This window comes from Eschscholzia californica, unplaced genomic scaffold, assembly GCF_041429995.1.
Source record: "Eschscholzia californica isolate CP2 unplaced genomic scaffold, dmEscCali1.0.p SCAF_2, whole genome shotgun sequence".
Classification (NCBI taxonomy): Eukaryota; Viridiplantae; Streptophyta; class Magnoliopsida; order Ranunculales; family Papaveraceae; genus Eschscholzia; species Eschscholzia californica.
This window is the reverse complement of record NW_028238309.1, coordinates 23,603,982-23,619,399: the sequence shown is the minus strand read 5'-3', so window position 1 is coordinate 23,619,399 and position 15,418 is coordinate 23,603,982. Positions and strand designations below refer to the sequence as shown.

At 36.2% G+C, this 15,418-nt stretch overlaps 2 long non-coding RNA genes across 6 annotated transcripts; both read left to right on the top strand.

The window, feature by feature from the left end:
- Positions 1-1,103: 1,103 nt before the first annotated feature.
- Positions 1,104-5,865, top strand: LOC147557026 (uncharacterized). 4 transcript variants are annotated; one of them, XR_015233782.1, is made up of 6 exons: positions 1,104-1,795; positions 2,548-2,639; positions 3,251-3,303; positions 4,021-4,069; positions 4,201-5,709; positions 5,796-5,865. It is a non-coding gene; the product is annotated as an uncharacterized LOC147557026 (long non-coding RNA). The 4 variants fall into 4 exon arrangements; XR_015233781.1 differs by having other exon boundaries at positions 1,104-1,596; positions 1,730-1,795; positions 4,201-5,854; XR_015233780.1 differs by having other exon boundaries at positions 1,104-1,588; positions 1,730-1,795; positions 2,548-3,303; positions 4,201-5,854.
- A 750-nt stretch (positions 5,866-6,615) lies between these two features.
- Positions 6,616-12,498, top strand: LOC147557025 (uncharacterized). 2 transcript variants are annotated; one of them, XR_015233783.1, is made up of 10 exons: positions 6,616-6,778; positions 6,871-6,928; positions 8,132-8,206; positions 9,324-9,388; positions 9,811-10,437; positions 10,650-10,704; positions 10,850-10,929; positions 11,005-11,056; positions 11,681-11,748; positions 11,906-12,498. It is a non-coding gene; the product is annotated as an uncharacterized LOC147557025 (long non-coding RNA). The 2 variants fall into 2 exon arrangements; XR_015233784.1 differs by lacking the exons at positions 8,132-8,206; positions 9,324-9,388; positions 9,811-10,437; ... (3 more) ...; positions 11,681-11,748; positions 11,906-12,498 and adding an exon at positions 7,223-7,405.
- The last annotated feature ends 2,920 nt before the right edge of the window (positions 12,499-15,418 follow it).

The window sequence follows — 15,418 nt, the reverse complement described above, 5'->3', positions numbered from 1 at the left end:
CTAACTTGCATTTATGTTCTTTCTCGAGCATACCTCTTTTTAACAGCAGGCATATAGTTTCGTTCAACTACTTGTGGGGTAGACAATGTGGAGAGTCTGCTATCTATATCCGACATATGTTGAGCCCACGGAACTACTTTCCTGAACTCGTAGTGGAGAATCACAATTTCCTGATTATTGACACAACAAATGAAAGACCCCTGAGTTTTATGCTTTTATCTTGGTCCTTTCTGTTTGCATGTGATTAGGCAGATGGTGCATGGTCACTTTTTGTCCTCTCTACTTGGGCATTATCTTTTAGTTGTGTACCTTCTTTTTTATGTGCTGCTAATTTATTTGACAGAGGACATTATCTTGTAATTGTGTTCCTTCTCTTTATGTGATATTATAACATAAGATTTGCAGCTGGATAAATTTTGAGGTGATAATAGCTATTTTCCACATAGATAACTCTCTCAGAATAGAAGGTCTGTCGTGTTGGTAGCCATATCTTTGCTTGGTAAATCGTTCTGGTTTGAGAGAATTTGCTGGATACTACAACTAGATTGCCTGGATGTTATGAGGATAAAATTTTATCTTTTCTTTTTTCCCTTTTCATGTGATATTATAACATAATATTTGCAGCTGGATAAGTTTTGAGGTGATAACACCTATATTCCCACATAGATAACTCTCTCAAAATAGAAGGTCTGTCATGTTGGTAGCCATTACTTTGCTTGGTAAATCGTTCTGGTATGAGAGAATTTGCTGGATACTACAACTAGATTGCCTGGATGTTATGAGGATAAAATTTTATCTTTTTTTTTTCACTTTTCCCGTTCCATGTCTAGATGAAGTAAATGTGTAAAAATATTGATGGTCTTATCTTTGATGTAGGTTATGAGGATAAAATTATATCTTTTCTTTTTTCTCTTTTCAAGTGCCATGTCTGAAGTAAATGTGTAAAAGTATTGATGGTTTTATCTTGATGTAGGATATGCGGAACTTCCTAATTCGACGGGAGAAGATTCAACTTTTCAGTGCTGGGTGGATGGGTTTGAATTGATATCATTTCCTTGGCTTGGTCTACATTTTTTTCAGCAATTTACATGGATCCAAAGTTCTTCAGTTCTCGTTCCCGTCATTTTGTCTTTCAAAGGTGTGTTAGAAGTTTTGCTTTCTCAGAAACTCCATCATGTTGATAGGATATGTGCAATTTCAAGTCGAACGGACAAAAATCAGCTTTCTAGTGCTGGGTCGATTGGTTGGAAGACTCTGAACTGGACTCATTTCCTTCATCATGTGTAAGTTAAGTATTTGCAGTCCTGATCCATGAGTAGTGAATCCATGGTTCCAAAGTTCTTTACCGTTCGTTTCCTTCATTTATTTTGCTTTTATTATTTGGGGAAGGTAGGTCAAAACTAAAACCTTTATCCCTCACAAACAAAATGAATCTTGCATTATAAATCCTTGGCCCCTCTCTCTGTCCCCCCTTAACTGATCTATCTACGGTTGTGTTCTTCCTGATTTTTTGGTATCTGTTGCAGGCTTCTTTCAAGTTATTGAAGCGTTAGCTGGTTCCTCGCTGTTCGTGTTTATATTAATATAGGTTGTCAGGTTGACTTCATTTTGTGTTTCTTGATTTATGTTCTTAAGCATCTATTAGTTTCCTTTCAATTTGGTTATTTAGGTCTGACGTTTCGTAAAACGAGGGGTTCAAATTATGTTCTTGATTGAATGCTTTCTGCAGATTTGATATCTATGCCATTTTGGAAATTGAGATTGTCAATGATGCCACTTTAAATCTAATTCAACTGTAAGTATGATATTAAAAGGGGGTTCTTCATTGGTTGTTCTTTATAATGCCTTCAGATAAGATTTTTTATTCTGCCCATGTTCATTCCATGAAGCCAATTTACTTAAATTCAGAATCCTCAATTAAGTAGCTGCTATGTTTTGAGTGTTCACCCTGATCCTTGGTATCTGAGTGGTATTTATTTAAAAATCTATACGTTTCTTCGATAAAGCTTTCTGTTTATAAGGTGTTTCCCGAAACTGTTTTGCTTAGGGCTTTGTCTCTTCCACCTTTAAGATGGAGTTTCCTATAATAGCTTGTTCCATGAAAAATGTTTTGCTTAGGCTACGTCTCTTCCACCTTTAATATGTAAGTGCCTTTAGGCTTTAACTGTGTTCTGGGTATGGGTGGTCGCTATCCACATTCAGACATTCACCGACGGGGTTTGAAGCAGGATCTTTATTCAAGGGTTTTCATGGGAGTTTAGGTTTCTCTTTGTGCAATCTCTTTTCCTAATCGTAATATGTAATTCCTTAGCCTCGCTTTTAGGCATATGTATTTCTTCAAGAGGTTGTAGAACTTATCTTACTGGATTATCTTTGTTTACTGAGGATTAGGTTTCCATAGTGGGAGTGCTTTTGTTTCTTCGAAAGTGTTTTTTCTTATATAAAGCTACAGTTACATTTTGTACAGGGATCATTTGTAGAAACATTTTTTTCACATTCACTTTAAATTATATTCATGAAGTGTTACCGGTGATGTCTCCTTTGCAGATTCAGTCACTTGTTCCGGTTGTTGACTGACTGGGAATTATAATGAACTCTGACTCAGTCTCCTTGAAGGGAGTTTCTATTTCAAGTTGGTGGTGAGGAAGTTTAGCGATAGATTTTTATTTGATATTACCTTTTTTTCATCCTATTTGTGTAGAGTATGAGTTATTGGGTTGTTAGATATCAATACTCTGTTCATCATGCAATTGTGTAGAATATGAGTTATAGAGTTGGTAGGTTTCCTCCAAATATCTTTTAGTGTTCTGAGACATTATTTTGGCTTTGTTGTTTTGTTTTTCAAGGGACTTATTATTTACATGAAGGTTTGATTCGGTTTCTCCAGGAAAGGGGGTCTTCTGTTCTAACTTGCATTTATGTTCTTTCTCGAGCATACCTCTCGTTAATAGTAGGCATATAGTTTCTTTCAACTATTTGTAGGACAATGTGGACAATCTGCCATCTATATCCGGTATATGTTGAGTGGACAGAACTACTTTCCTGAATCGTAGTAGAGAGAATCACAATTTGCTGACTTTTGACACAAAATAACACCGGAGTTTTATGCTTCATCTTGTGTAAATTAAGTATTTGCAGTCCTATTGCAGATCCATGAGTAGTAAATCCATGGTTCCTAAGTTGTTTACCTTTCGTTTCCTTCATTTTTTGACTTTTAAAGATATGTTCGAAGATTTGCTTGCTATTGTAGGAGCTCCATCATGCTGGTGCAAACTGCTTGATAGATTTTTCGTTTCAACTTCGGTTCGTATTACTAACTTAAATTTGCTTTCGAAATCGTACTTGATCTTATTTTCGCTGTGGCAGTATGTTGCTCCTTGCTAAAAATATAATCTAGTGCTAATTGTTTGCAACATAAGCGCTAACACTTCGAGTTTTTTGCTTGTCGGTCTTATAGTCTTATTGTTAGCCAGCTATGGCCGCCTCACTTATCTTGCCTCCAAACTCATTTCTGCTTCTGTAGTTGTTTCACTTGTGGTCAATGTGTGTGTGAAGTTATGAGTTGTGTCATGTCCTGAGATGTGACATATTGTTTGGTGCGATGTATTAATAGTTGTTTCAATTGTGGTCAACGTGTCTATGTGAAGTTATATGAGTTGTGTCAAGTCCTGAGGTGGTGCCACACTCACAACTGATCAATGTTTTTAACTCTGCTGAAGCCAAGTTCTATATTTGAAGTTGGCGGCCCCTAGCCCAGAAAAAGGCTTCACGTAAGAAATTCTAAATCGCACGATTGTGGGGGTATTAGCTTCTATCTTGTGGGTTGTATATAGACACTGCACTCTCTCTCTCTCTTTAAATTTGGGGGTATTAGCTTGTGTAACTATTTACCACAGTATTAACAGCCTAAAGTTAACTGTCCATCTACCAGTTGTTTTGTTGATGATATATTTGAAGCATGTGTTACAGTTTGAGAATGGTTTTGACTTGATTGTTGTTCTCTGAATTTGGTGTGAACAGTTCAAGCTATTCAAGCTTTTGCTGATTGATTGGTGGTGCCTAAAAAGCGGTTTGTTTTTTTAGTAATCTATGGTTTCTCAATCTATCTAATCTATTCAGTTTCTTTTTTCGGCTTGCATCTCAAGCATCTAAAAAGTTCGATTTCGATCTGGTTCTAAGTTGAATTTTTTCTTTGGTTAGGGAGAAAAGAATATATGGGTTGGATATTAGTACTTGATCAGTTGGTGGCTTATGCAGATTCGACTACACATCACCCTTGAGTTTATATTTGAGATTGAAGGGGGTTACTAATTCATTGGTAATTACTTCTAATGGATTTAAAGATGATTCTGATGCCATACCGCATCATGATCATCTTAAATACTTCTGTTTTGGCATAACATCTCGGTCATTATAACGTTAATCGTTTCGATTTGCTATCCTAAAAACGTTTTGTATAACATGATTAGTTGGTCGTTGTAGTTGGAAGGTTGCATTTGGTTTAGTGTCCTTTCACGATTTACCAATATTTCTCCTTTCTAGCAGTCATCAATTACTGATGCGACATTTCAGGTAAGAGTTAATACTCATTGATAATTACTTTGGAGTTAGAGATTATTCTGATGTCGGTCTCACATCAGGATCATCTTAAATATTTGCCTCACTGCGGGTTTAGCTTGTAAAGGTATTGATCCTATATTAGATGACTCTGTGATATGGTAGATTAGTCAGTATAGAAACTTAAACCTGATCTAGTTTTCTGTTAAGCTTATTTGGATTCACCTTCAATTTTTCTTCTTTCTAGCAGTCATCAATTATTGATGAGATATTTCTGCTAAGAGTTAATATTTTCAAAGTTGTTTTGAATTGACTGTTGTTCTCTTCAGTTGGTGGTGCTTCTTGTCGACAGAATTTCAGTCTGTGTAGATTTCATGGGGTAGTTGTTGCAATCCAATATGGGAAACCTTTACATGAGAGGAGTCTATATCTAATGCATTGCAGTATTTTTAGTTCTTTGTTAGTAATGGAATACGCATAGTATAAAGTCTCACTATGTTCTTTAGGATAATAGGTGTTTTCGTTTCAGTTCTTTTTCTTTTCTTCTCTCGAGCGTGACCTTTTAAAATGAAAAGTGGATGGTAGCTTTAAACCTTCGGCCTTTTAGTTGTCCAAGTATATATTTTGCTTGATTGTTTAGTAAGAGGGGTGGAGTCAATGGAGTTCTATAGGCTGTATTCGTATGGGTCTTTCTTTACTTGCTTTTTTTTTTATCCGTGTACTAATTATGTTTTGCAGTATTCTTTATTTAATCATTGAATAACATGATCACAGACACTTGGTGATTGGAAATTGATTCTGGAAGTTGAAATAGTTGTCTGACCTCTTCATGCCGGAAGTGTAACAGTGGATACCGCATACTTGGTTTCTATTTTCTTCCACTCAATCTGGTTTCTTTTTCCTCATTTCTGCAGGTATGGGAATCATCTTGGCTGTTGTCTGTATCCTGGATGTTAGGATCTACCTGGAGAAGCGATTACGTTTTTATTGTTGTAGAGTTTTATATACGAACCTGGGTACTTCTGTTTTATATCTTAAGTTCATTGTTTCTTTATTCAAATATTTAATATACCAATTCTCTCCCAATATTGCAGGGATTTGTTATGGAAGTGTTAGCTACCGATACTTGGTTATTTCTTGATTTACGAAAAAGTAACAGTCTTATTCCCCTTACAAACTTATAGTTTGATTAGATTTTTTTCTCTCTCTGCTCAATTATATTAGATTGTCTCTCTCAGTTTTGGAGAGATCAACCTTTGGCTAGACTATTTTCTTGGATCCCAGATGATAAGGATTTAATTCATGGAGAACTAGTTGGTTTTTGCCTAGAGAGCGACTCCATTTTTATTTTGAAAGTGGTTCTCTATCTAAACATGGGGATTTAAATTCATTTTCTTCGCTATGAAGATATTGAGTGGTAAAAATTTCTCTCCTTATCATTAGGGATTTGTTGTGGAATCCTTACCTCAATCATTTCGTGATTTGGGAAAAAGATCAAAATTTGGCAGTATTATTTCCTATCCGAAACCTCAGGGTTTAAATACTTGCAGAAGAGGTTTGGTTTGTCTGTTGTGAAGGGAGGGTGTTTTCTATACTAGCTTGTTCCCTGAGAGAGATTGTTTGCTTATGTTATGTCTCTTCTACCTTTAAGATTTGATTGCATGTAACTGTGTCTAGGTGTGGGTGGCCGCCATTTCAAAATTCCTCGACGGTTGGTAACCTTGAACGGGGCTTAAAGGGGGATCTCTAGTTAAGGGGCTTTTGTGGAAGTTTATTTTAGTCTTTCTGCAATCTTTTTCCTATTCGTAATACAAAATTCCTTAACCTTACTTTTAAGAATATGTGGTATGGACCTGGAAGGGTTAGCGTGTCACACGTTTTGCCACGGAAAAAATAACTTGCTTGGCATTTCTTGCAGTGGTGGTAGAACTTATCTTGCTGGATCATCTTTGTTTACTGGAGGATTAGGTTTCCATGGTGGGAGCGCTTTGGTTTCTTCGAAGGGTTTCTTTCTTATATAAACTTGCAGTACATTTCGTACAGAGGTAATTTCTTCAAACTATGGAAGCACTCTGGATCTTTTCCACTCCCTAACATGTTGTCTGGATCTTTTCCCTAACTGCTTGTATTTTAGGACAACTGACTCTTTCTTTACGGAGGGAAGTCGGTGCGTCCTCAAGTTTCGATTCGGTAGCGGCTTTTGTGCCCAAGCCTCATATGGGTATACCTCTAGACATTTCTGTGTTGTAGTTGTTAGTTGTCTTTTCTTTTGCGTGGCTTGGACTTCCTTCACATTGGTCGATTGTCTTGTAGGGACTGAAACGGGTAGAGTCGGAAGGATTTTTCTATTTCAAGCTGATTATTAAGAGAGGTATTTATTTTTTGTGTAGGTTTTTATCACATTCGAATGTTGACTAATAGTTATTCCTTCACTCTTTTTACAGGGGCAACGTTAAGGATTGTTAGTTTATAAAAATCGAACGATATCCTTTTATAGAAAAGAGTAACACTTGAATTCCCACTCTGAAATCTGCTTTCTTTTTTGAATGTGGAAATATTGTCTCATCTTCAGTTTTTCTGTTCTTCCACTAAGTCTGGTTACTTTTCTCTCATTTTGAGGGGATAAATTAATGTCGATCTCTTAGCTGTATTACTTATTCGATAGGATCTACCTGGAGAAGAAATTTGATTGTTGTTGTAAAGGAGGATTTATATGCTATCTTGGTTCTTTAGTTCATATGTTCTACCCGAAGATCAGCTTTCCATGCTTTTCTCATGTCCCTGGGTATTACTTATCAGTTTTCAGCTAAGAATCTTCTTATATCTTTCCATACCCTAACATCTGATGAATTCCTTTTTTCTGGTTCAGAGGATAACTGCTGTTACGGGGAGACGTTAATTTAATTTCTTAGAAGAGATTTTCTTGTCCAAGGTCCAAGCCGTTTTGCCTTTAAAGTTTTGTCCTTTTCAATTACTAAGTAATTTTTTATAACGGAAGGGGTTTCTCTCTCTCAATCTTTCTCTCTCTCTTTCCCTCTCTCTCTCTCTCTCAATCTCTTGCTTTTTCAGTTTTTATACTTGTTAGAGAGGTATTTGTAGAAGCATGAAAAGTTTATTTATTTTTTCTCAGAGATGTGAAATCGTACTTATTCTAGGGAAACTACATTGTTTTGTGAAATGCGGTGTTAGTTATGAAAATATAGAAACAATGAATCTACTTCATACTTTTTCAGGACCCTACAATACTGAAAAAGTACTCTACCTTCCCAATGGTGATCTATCTGACGACTAGGTTCTTTTTATTTTTGAAATGGGGTTATGTAATAAGACTTTCTTCTTTCAGTTTCTTTTCTTTCTTCATATCTTCTTGAATTGATATACGTATTTGTATTTGTTCTTGTTCTCTTTCTCAGGCATATCTTTGACGGGACGTCTAGTCTTATTTTGCCATGTTAATGTTAAAGAGGCGATAGGTTAAAACGCCATTCTAGCTTGTTTCATTCAAGGGGCTTTTTAAACTTGCATCTTTGATTTTCATCCTTGTTAGAGAAACTATCGAATTGATGTTTTCCAGGGATTTTTAACTCGGACCAACTCAAAGAAGACGCGCTATAGTTTCCTCCGGAAGGGGATTTCCAGATTTATCTTGGTACGTAAGTATTCTCTGTATGAGGGAGTTAATACATAATTACCTATCCAATTTTTTTCAAGAATTTGCGATATTAAAAAATCTGCTTTCCTTTAGCTTATGGCCTTTTTTCGGAACAACAATACCATTTCAATTTCTTTTGTTCTCTTGTAATTTCTAGCTAGCATAAAGAATTTTCTTTAACAATTCGTCCATAACATGTCGCGTGGACCCTTTCTCTAGTGTTGGTATTCTAGGACTACCGTGGTGTACAGAGAAGCTAATTTATCTTGTTAAATGGGGTTCTAGTCTGAAGTTAAATGTGGAAGAAGTGAGTTTTTGTCTTGAGTTTCATTTGGATAATACCTCAAAGTATTTTTTGTCTACTAGCTGCTTAGTTGCATTTGGTATAGATGTCTTGGACTTCATCTTAGTCGTAGCTTTATATGGTTTGGATATATGTGCAGGAGTTTTGGTTTGTGTGTCTATAATTTCAAGTTGATTATTTCGTGGGGTTTTTGTTTTGTGTGTTTCTTACTGATTCAATTGTTGAGCAATTGGGATTCCTCCACTTGTCATTGGGACAGCATTGTGGAGTGTTAGCTACTACAAATCGGATAATTTCCTGGTGGAAAATACTAACACTTGACCTGAAATCTGTTTTTCTTTTTTAATTGATTGTGGGAGTGGAAGTTATCTTCCAGTGGGGGATATCTGTTCCATGCTTCCTGTACTATGACAATGCCGTTCCATTCTTTCGTTTTCAACTAATCTAGGTTTTCTAGTTAATTTGTTTTTGTTGCTTTTGGTTTGCGTTTCAAACATCTAGATTTGATTCCTTCATCGTTTCTCTGAGTAGGCACTATAATATGGGTTGGATTTTCATTCTTGATCAGTTAATTGCTTTTGCAGATTCGATAGTTACTCAATTTTTCAAATTTCGATTGTCTTTGGGTTCAACTACAAATTGGGTTCAAGTTTGTATTTGATATTGAGGGGGGTAATTAGTTCAGTCATAATTACTTTTTGACGGCTTTAGATACTGATTCTGATGTTGATCTTGTCGTGTCTTTTTTTTTATGAAGTGATCTTATCGTGTCTACAATCATAAACTCATATTCTTTCAATTGAGCCTCAGTTGTGTGGCTTGCAAGGAAGATTTCAGGCGGACAGTAAGATCAGCTGTGTCGATGTATCAGATATGTGAGTATAGAGACTTAAACATTATCTGCTTTTTCAGTTATTGTTTATCTAGAATCTATTCTCGATTGGGTTTTCTTTACAGACATTTAGGTTTCCGTTCGTGCTAATGGATATGCCAGGTTTCGCATAACTTCATGACATCTTGGTTATCCGTATATTTCAACCCGGAGTTAAATTTTGAGAATGTCTTTGAAGTGTTTGTTTTTTGTCCAGTTGGCAGCACACTTTTACATTAAAATATGCAATGCATTGTAGGTTTTTCAGTTCATTGTTAATACTGAAAATATGCAATATAATAAGTTTCACCATGTTCTATAGGGAAGTCAATTTCAAGCGGATTTTTTAGAGGAGTTTTTGGTTTTTGTGTCGGTTGTTATCACGTTCGAATGTTGACCAATATTTATTCCTTCACTTTATTACAGGGACAACATTATGGAGTGTTAGTTTCTAAAATTCAGATGATCTCCATTTTGATGGGATAAATGAATCTTGATCTCCTGGCTGTTTAAATTATTTCCAGATGATGAGCGATTTGGTTTTTTGTTGTAAAGGAGGTTCTATATGCTAACTTTGTTCTTTAGTTCATAGGTTCTTTTTGTACTATTGAGTACAGGAAATTTCTTTCTCCTTCTTCTTGTTGGAAAGCTATGCACTCTATACCTGGTCGTAATATTAGTTCTTCTGAACATCCCTTCCTCATTCAATGCGTTGATTAGGATTTAGCACTTGACGAACTGGTATGGTTCTTCTTTTGAAGGGAGTTTTCTATCCTTGGTTTTTTTTTTTTGGAATTGTTCAGCGTGTGCCTCGAACCCTTGACCTTTAAGGTGGAAGATTATACCTCTTACCACTCCAACCAAGGGTTGTTGCCTTTCTATCCTTGGTTGCTCCATGGGAGTAAGTTTTTGTTGTTTCATTATGTTAGTTCCGCAATTACTAGGTGCAGTTGGATTTAACGGTGGTATTTGTGTGATTTTGCTTCTTGAGATTCAGATGATCATTGGTGTTTGGTATTCGAGGAGTCGGATTTAAGTTGAGCCTGCTAAATAGTAAGGGGCTTTCTACTGGAGTTGCTATTCTGAAAGTTTAGTTTGCAATGCGTCCATTTTTGTTACCGTATTCAAAATTCCTTCACGCTACTTTTAGGATTTGGCTCCTATAGCGGGACGAAAGTGTTGTCCTGATAAAAAGTTTAGTTGTAACATTGCTTCCTTAACTTGTGTTTCAAGCTTTTATTTCCTTCTCAATTGATGTTTTCCAGGGATTTGCAACTTGGCCCAACTCCAATAAAATGCGATCTAGTTTCCTACGAAGGGGTTTGTCCTGATTTATCATGTCTTTTGTGTAAACAGTACTCTATTAAGTTTTCTCTTCGGTTTCTAGCATGCTTTATTTTCAGCATATTTCTCCATATTTGCATTTCTTAACATGTGATGAACTTCTTTTCTTTTTCAATTTCAGGATGATTGGACTTCAAAGGAGGTTTTCTTTTGTTTGAAGAGATCTTCATGACGAGTTCCATTTCAAATTTGCATCTTCAGGTTTCGTCCTTTCCAATTACTAATTGGTTGTTTATTGAAGGGTGTTTCTGTCTCTTAAACTTGATTTTTCTTCAGGTAAAGCACATTCATATTCATCCTATTGAGCCTTCCCTGTATGGTCTCCAAGGTAGATATCGGGGAAACCGCACGATCACTTTGTTGATGTATTTGGATGTCGCTGTATAAACTTTTGAAATTGATTAGTTCTTCTGTAACTGTAAATCTAGAATCAGTTATCGCCTTCGGTTTTTCTTCACTGATTCGTAGGTATCCTCTCCGGATTTTTTTGTACTAGTCGATATAGTTTCTTTGGCATAAACTTAGAACATCATTTTGGTGAGCGGAAGGATTATTCTTTTTGTTTGATATCTTTATAATGATCTATAACCACCAAATTCTGATTAATAGGTTGCTGTTTTGGGTATAGTTGCTTTGGCATTACTTTAAGCCATCATTTTTGTCATTAGAAGTTTAAGTTTCGATTTGCGAATATCCATAACAAACAGTTATAGATACTCGGATTAAGGGCTTAACTTTGAGAATGGTTTGAATTGATTGTTGTTTTCTTTTGTTGGTGTCCTACTTCTTGTAAATAAGATATCAGGTTGTTGCGTTTCTTTTTCTTGGGAGGCTTGCGGGACCAAAATGAAAATCTTTACGTGGATAATAGCTTATGCAATGCATTCCAATTTCCTTAGGTCATTATTACTAATCTAATATGAATTTTTAAAAGTTTTATGATGTTATACAGGGAAGTTGGTGTCTTTGGGAGGAAGTTGAGCTCTCTGCTTAACGATGATTTCTTCTAATAAAAAATCGGTAACTATGTTTCCATTTTCTTTCCTAGGGATGCAATAGTTATTCCTCGTCATCCTGTGTTTCCACGGGCGGTGGCTTTTTAATCTACCTGCTTTCATTCTTTTTGTGGCCTTTATTGTCCCCTTATGAGTAATTATTTCACTTTATTGGTTGGTAGGAGGAAGGGCCGCAGAGGTCACCTATGAGGATGTAACTGGGATGTAGCCGTAGGGGGGTTTCTTAACTTGCTTCTTTAACTTTTATCCTTGTTGGCAGGGCCGGCCCTGAGGCCAAAGCAGGCAAAGCCTTGCTTCGAGCCCCAGGGGTCAAAGGGCCTCCCGAGAAGTTGCAAAATTGGAGGAAAGGGGGCCCTCGACTTTGTTTATATATTTAGATAAAAATTCTAGAAGTAACAAATATTCTACTTTAGCTTAGTTGGTTGATGGTTTGGTAAGGAGACCAAGTCGTTTGGCAACAAAAAAAGAAATAAGTCTTCTACTTATTTAGTAAAGCAAATACTATCGACTTCATTTAGATGAAAATTTTGACTTTCTTTTAAAGTTTTAGTAGTTTTGAATCTAAATTTTTCTCCCCTTTAAGACCATACCACCATTACCCACCCCCTCCCTCGCACTATAACTAAACAACCACCACTACCCCACCATCACGATTACTAAACATACACCACCACTGCCACCACACCTTTTCACGAGTACTAAACATACCCCAATTGACATTATCACCTTCAGCCATCAGTTTACACCACAAAAATGAAAGAAAGAAGAAGGCGGAAAATTTTTGCTCTCTCACTTCATCTTCTTTAAGAATCATTACTTGTTAGTTTTATTTTCTAATTTCTGATAATTTTTTGTTCAAGAAAAAAAGAAACCAACCATACTCATTGAGTTGCTCACTTGCTCTTGGAACCACTGAATCGGAAATTCGACTAAGGACAAACGTGTACTTTCTCCCAACCTGAGTCAATTTTCGAGTCGCTCGGTCAGATCGAACATAAATACATAGTTATGGACACAAGTTTCATGCTTAAACCCCACATTAAGTGTAAGAAAAATGTAGAATATTCTGGCGTAGGAAAAAATTGCGAACCACATGTGGGCCACATTCTCAAAAACTCGCTTCGGGCCTTCGAAATCTCAGGACCGACTCTGCTTGTTGGAGGAAATGAGGAATAATAGTTGCCACATGCAATTTGATTCTGGAAGAGGGATTTCCCCCTCTCTCTCTTCCCCTCCCTCTTTGTGTTTTCAATTTTTATTCTTGTTAGAGATGTTTTTGTAGAAGCATGACAAGTTCATTTCCTTTTTCGCAGCAATGTGAGAGTTGTACTTATTTCAGGGAAATGCAGGTTTTCCTATCCTCTACTGTCGTGTACAAGTCTTCTTCCTAATTGTTGCTTTATGAAGGTGTTAGTTATGTTAGTCTTCTTCCTTATTGTTTTGTTCTTTTTCTCAGGCAACTTTGTCATGGGATGTCTAGTCTTATTCTGCCATGTTGATGTTAGATCTTTCCATACTAGGGGATTTCTTATTAGTTATAAGTATTGATTTGATTTTATTCGGTTGCTAGGATGATCGGTGTCAACTTTGCCATGTTAATTGTGTGAAGGGGGCTTTCTGAACTTGCTTCTTTGATTTTTGTCTTTGTTAGAGAAGCTATAATTAACGGAAGCAAAATCAATTTATATTTTCCATGGATTTTCAACTTGGACCAACTCAAGATGACGCGGTATAGTTTCCTCTGAAGGGTTTTTCCTGATTATCTTGTTACATATGTATTCGTTGTATGAGGGTGTCAATACCTAGTTACCTATCTAAATAGTTTTCAGGAATCTGTGATATTCAAAAATCTAGTTTCCATCTTTCGCCTATGGCCCTCCTCGGTATAACAGTACCATTTAAATTTCTTTTGTTCTCTTTTAGTTTGTAGTTAGCATAAACATTGAGGAATATTCTCTATAGATTGTTCCTAACATGCCACATGGACCCTTTTCTTTATTGTCTTCTCTAGGAACACGTTCGTGTACTCGTGTATGTAGGAGTTAATTTATCTTCTTAAATGGGGTTCCCATCTCAAGTTCAATGCGAGTTTATAGTCTTAACTTCCATCCGGAGAATACTTCTAAAATTTTTTATGTCCTGTAGTTGCTTAGTTTGTGTACGTGTCTTGGACTTCATCTTGGTCGTTGCTTTATAGGGTTTGCATACATGTGCGGAATTCTTGGTTCTCTGAAGAGGGTTTTGAATTTGTAGTTGATTATTGAGAGGTGTATTTGCTTTGTGTAGGCTTTTTACTGGTTCTGGCAATTGGGATTCTTCCGCATATCAGCATGACTGCATTATGGTGTGTTAGCTAATAAAAAACGGCTAATCTCCTGGTGCAAACTAGTAACTCTTGAACTCCCTCTCTAAATTATCTTTTCTTGTTTAATTGGTATTTTAGATGAAAGTTAACTTCTTGTGGGGGATATTTGTTCTATGCTTCCTGTGCTATGACAGCGCCATTCCATTGTTTAATCTAGGGTTTCGTAGTTAATTTAGTTTTGTTGTTTTTGGTGCGTGTTTTGAACATCTAGATTTGATTCTTTTATTGTTTCTCTAATTAGGTGTAGTCTAATATTGGTTGGATTTTCGTTCTTGGTCAGTTGATTACTTTTGCAAATTCCATAGTCATTCAATTTTGGGAATTTTGAGTGTTACTGGATTCAATCACAATTAGGGTTCAAGTTTGCTTCTGATAATGATACTCTATCGACAATTGCTTTTTAATGACCTTATAAATTGACCCCTACGTGGATCTTCTTATCTCTTTGTGCTTGATAACATCAAAGGATTACTTTCAGTGCTTGCTGTGATGGTAGTCATTGATTCATATATTTTCAATTTAGCCCCAGCTTCTTTGATTTTCATCCTTGTGTGATTTTTATCCGAACAAGAATAAAATCATTTGATGCCCCTAGGGATTTGCAACGCGATCTATTTTTCTTTTTAGGGGTTTTCTTAATTTACATTGTTTTGTAAAATTCTTCCCTTAGGGTGTTGAGGGTGTTATTACCTAAATTTCAGTAACCTTGCACATCCGAGCATTAATCTAGAATATGCTCTTCTTGCCTTGGGGTTTTCTTGACGGGTACATAGGTCCCTTCTCTGGATTTGTTTGGGCTAATCGGTATAGCTGCTTGTCATAACTCTAGAACATCATCTTTGTCAGCAGATTGTTCTTTTCGTTTGGTGTCTTTGTAGTGATCTATAACCACCACATTCCCTTAACGCCTGCTGATTTAATAAAAAAAGAAACATTCTGATTACTGGATTGCTTTTATGGGTATAAACGCGTTGGCATAACTTTAAAACATCAGCTTGGTCATTTGAAGGATTATTTGTAACATAATCTAGGGTTGAACTTTGAGGATGGTTTGAATTGATTGTTGTTTTCTCCAGTTGGTATCCTGCTTTTTGTCAATAAGATCTTAGTTTGTTGATTTTCTTTTTCGAGGTATCATTGAATCGGACCTGCTCCAACGAGATGTCATTCAGGCTTATCAGGGATTTTTGTGATGGAATGCTTGGTCCTATTCAGCCATAGTCTATTGGTTTGCTTGGAGGATTGTAGTCAACACTGCCAAGTTAACTGCGTTAAGGGGGCTTCGGAACTTGCTACTTTGATTTTTATC